The sequence below is a fragment of the Magnolia sinica genome, chromosome 14 (genome assembly GCF_029962835.1).
Source record: "Magnolia sinica isolate HGM2019 chromosome 14, MsV1, whole genome shotgun sequence".
Lineage (NCBI taxonomy): Eukaryota > Viridiplantae > Streptophyta > Magnoliopsida > Magnoliales > Magnoliaceae > Magnolia > Magnolia sinica.
The window spans coordinates 76906735-76911313 of NC_080586.1; the positions used below are offsets into that span (position 1 = coordinate 76906735).

The 4579-nt window shown below is 41.8% G+C and overlaps 1 non-coding gene across 1 annotated transcript; it reads left to right on the top strand.

Moving 5' to 3' along the window:
• The first annotated feature begins 1463 nt into the window (after window positions 1–1463).
• On the top strand, window positions 1464–1570 carry LOC131226494 (small nucleolar RNA R71). Its single transcript, XR_009161873.1, has one exon. It is a non-coding gene; the product is annotated as a small nucleolar RNA R71 (small nucleolar RNA).
• The last annotated feature ends 3009 nt before the right edge of the window (window positions 1571–4579 follow it).

Below are 4579 nucleotides of genomic sequence, written 5' to 3' on the forward strand. Positions count from 1 at the left end.
AATTGCATTTGATGTGGCAAGGAATGGGCGACCAAGAATGACGGGAATCTGAGTGCTCATGTTATTGATGGGTTCGGTGTCCAGGATGATAAAGTCTACAGGGTAGTAAAATCTATCAACTTGGACCAACACATCCTCAATTATCCCTCTTGGTACACGAACAGAGCAATCAGCAAGTTGTAGTGTGGTCAGGGTGGGTTTTATCTCACCCAAATCTAACTGTTTGTATACCGAGTAGGGAATCAGATTTACGCTCGCTCTTAAGTCAAGAAGTGCGTGATCAATTTGATGGTTCCCGATTACACATGATATGGTTGGGCTACCGGGATCCTTGAATTTTTGCGGCACGTCTTGCTTAAGGATGACACTCACTTTCTCAGTCAAGAAGATTTTCTTTTGAATAATTTTCCGTCTTTTGGTCGTGCATAAGTCTTTTGGGAATTTGGCATATGAAGGTATCTGTTTCACAACATCAAGTAGAGGAATGTTGACTTTCACTTGTTTCAACACCTCTAGGATATCCTGAGAGTTAGAGAGAGGTTTTGGTGAAACCAACCGTTGGGGGAACGGAGCAACTGGCTTCTCTAGAAGTTCCGGTTCCACTTTTTGTGGGGCATCACTGGATCCATCATTGTTGTCCTCCTTTGGTTCTTGAGGCTTTTCGGGCCTAACCGGAAGAGTTTTATCAATGATCTTCCCACTCCTAAGAGTGGTGATGGATTTAGCATGTCCCATCTGATTTGAAGAGCTGGGATCATTATTCTCGTATTGCGGTTTAGGATTGGGGAGAGGTTGTGCAGGAAGCATCCCCTTTTCTATAACCGTCATACGAGAATCTATCTTTTGCATAAAATCTGTGATTCCCCGCATTGCCTGAGCCAGCTCTTGTATGGGATTTTGAACCGGTTCCTCTTGAGGTTTCACTTGATTTGGATTTTGATTGAAGAAACCTGGAGGAGTCGCCGTTTGTCCATTTCTCCAACTGAAGTTTGGATGATTTTTCCAGCCAGGATTGTATGTGTTAGAGTTAGGTCCAGTAAAAGGTCTTTGATAGTTATTTACGGCATTGGCTTGTTCATTCAACACTCCTCGAAAGGCAGGTATTGTAGGACAATTTTCAGTTGTGTGAATGTTGCAATCACAAATGCCGCAAACAATTTCATTGACCTTATCCTTCTTTCCTTCCATGGCCTCAACTTTCCTTATGAGTGTAGTCACTTTACACTTGAGATCATCCTCTTCTTTCAAGATATAATCCACCTTTCTCCTTTAATTGAGTCGGCCTAGACGTGGTGTTCGACTTTGGGTAATAGTCCCAAGATTGTGTTTTTTAATTATCGAGGTAGTCCCATACCTCGTCGATATCTTTATTAATGAACTCTCCATTACACATTGTCTCGACCATTTTGCGCATGGAAGATGTCAGTCCATCATAGAAAAAATTTGTAATGCGCCACGTTTCAAATCCGTGTTGTGGGCATGAACTGACCAAATCTTTGAACCTTTCCCAACATTGAAAGAATGTTTCATCTTCCTTTTGGGCAAAGTTCATGATCGCTTTTCTGAGGGTAATCGTTTTATGATGTGGGAAGAATTTTTTATGAATTCCCTCTGCATGTCGTTCCATGTGCCAATGGATCTAGGACGTAGTGAATGTAACCACGTCTTAGCTTTCTCTTTTAAGGAAAAAGGAAAGAGTTTCAGCCTAATTGTATCCTCAGATACATTAGGAAAACATAATGTAGCTATTATCTCATCGAACTCTTTCAAATGTAAATATGGACTTTCAGATTCAAGTCCATGGAATTTGGGAAGGAGTTGGATAACTCCTGGCTTGATGTCCATTTGTCCTGTGTTTTCAGGAAAAATCATGCATGAGGGCATACTCACTCCCGCCGGTTGTAGATAATCTCGTAAAGTACGAGGCGGGGTGCCTGTTGCACCTCATTCTCATCTTGGGTATCCTCCACCCCGGGTGGGAGTAGAGGAGGTTGGTCTTCAGCCATAACCAGTTAACTCCGGGGATTTCGAGCGGTGTCTAATCTGCGATGGATAGTCAACCCCTCAACCACTCCTCCTTATCAGAGACGTCGAGTGTTGTCACGGGCCCACTTGGGCATGAAACACTCGCACCCTCAATTCAAAGCCTAATCCTAAAAAAGGAAAAGAAAATCTAGAAAGAAAGAGAGAGTTGGAAAGAAATTACCAAATTGGAGTCCTAAGTTAAAAACCTGCAAAATAAAACAAGAATAAGTTAGATTCTTAAAAAGAGAAGAAAAATAACAGTAAATTAATTTCTAAAAGAAGGGATTCTTAAAAGAACGTGGAAATTTCTAAACTAAAAGAGAATTGAAAAATAGACAGTAGGGAAGGAGCTTACCTGAATTAGAGATTTCTATCTTAAAGGCCTACTAAATAGGAAGGTTAGTTTCTAAACACAAATTCTAAAAATAAATTAGGAAACAAATTAGTTTCTAAAATTAGAAAGTTACTAAAAGTAGAAAATTAATTAAGAAATAACCTAGTTTTAAACTATTTCCTACAGATGGGAGGATATTAAAAAAAATCTATAAAATTCAAACCCTAATTCTAAAAGATAGAAAAAGTAAGGAGATTATGGAGGAATTACCAATTTATGGACTTATGTCAGGATCCTACAAAACAGGAAACAAGTTAGTTCTAAAAATCAAATAGAAAAAATCTAAAACTAAAGTTAATAAAATCCTAATCTTATCCTAATTCTAAAGCTAATTAATTTCAGAAAATCGTAACTATCAGTCCCCGGCAACGGCGCCAAAAACTTGTTCACTCCCCAAGTGCAGGGGTTGTGATGTAGTAATAAACTCGGTAAGACCGAGGTCGAATCCACAGGGACTGATACCTGTACGTTATCTGAAACCAACTAGAACTAGAACTAGTCGAAGATGCGATCTAAAACAAATAGAATTTAGGAAATAGTTGCGGAATGATTATCTAAAACTTAAGTAACTCAGAGAAATGAAACTAGGGATTCAGAGGATCCACTTGTAGGGATCAGGGAGATCTTTTGCCTGCATCAGGAATTATGGAAATCAGACTGAACTTACTTGATTTGGTTTTCAAGAGGTGAAAGGTGTACGAATTAGAATGGATTCCATCATCTAACCATGCCTAGGAGACAAAGCAAACAACAGAATTAATCTAATTACCAATCAATCAACATGCCATGAAAGTTAGGCATAGTACCGTCATCCGACCATGCCCATGAGACGATGGTGAACAATAGGGCTTTCTGACTTCATAAACATGAAAAGGAGAAAAGGAACGTGCTCAAAGCTATCACAGACCCATTGTAATTTCAGTCACAATAGACCATTAAAAACTACAAACATTCCCTTAACAATTAAACCATAATCAAGTTCAATTCACGATTAAATAGTTAACCCAGCAATCAGAGTCTCCCATCTCACTACAAGCTTCACCTCTTAGCCCTAGCTAAGAGGTTTAGCCCGTCATGATGCGGGCTAAATTCTAATTAAAAGAAAAAGAAGAAGAAGAAGAAGAAGAAGAAGAAGAAGAAAGAAAACAAGGAAGTAAAGTAAAGGAAGAAAAAAACTTCTCTCTCTAGCTCTCAGACCGTGCACAGCAGCAGCAGCAGCCCCGTTTTCTTCCAAGCCGTGCCCAGCAGCAACTCCCCACGTCCCTGTCTTTCTCCCAAGCCGTGCACACCTCCAGCTGACCAACTCCCTCTCTCGTTCCAAACTAAACCGGCTCCCCTTTCTCTGCTCGTTCCCTCCTGCCCACCGTGGATACCCCTCTCTCTCTCGATCACACGCTCCTTATAGAGCTGTCCTCCGGGAATCCTACCAGAAATAGGACGCGGAGCTACTCCTTACGCAGCCAGGACTGGTGGAGATCCGGAGTCCGCAAACAAGCCGGCTGGGAAGCTTGCTCTACGCAGCGTGCGAAGCAGGGATGGTTCCGGTTCGACGAATCGTCTCGAGTGGCCGATCATCTACCTTACCCGTCTGACATCATGGTTGGAACCTTCCTTATCTTGAGAATCCTCTGGACGGTCCGGATCACTGATCCGGCCTTGATAGTGATCACAGAACGGCCCACTGTGGCCGTTTTTCACGGACGCTCGTCCATGCGTAAGCAGGAAACGCTGTGACAATCGGTGGGCCTCATAGTATAGTTTTTAGAGAAATCCACCCCGTTCATTGGATTCCTGACGAAAAACTGGTTAGGAAGGGTGGGTTTTCTTAAAATTCTGCATGGCCCATTGTATCAGATCCCTTCACCGTCCATCTTGCTTTTGGACGATCAAGAATGGATCTCTGGGACTTTTGGAAATTTGCCACCTATGCATGAATGATATGGCCCTTGTGATTCTCATGGACAGTCATCTGGACCATGATGGTGGCCCATAGAGATCGACCGGCGCCCCTGTTTCATGACAGAAAAAGAGTTCACGTAAACAGAGTCGTGTTGCCATGCACTCTTAGTGCAAAAAGTGTAGTATATACACCGTATAATGATTATGAGAAATCCACACCATTCATCTTGTTCTCCATTTCATTTGAACCGTGGGGGCCAA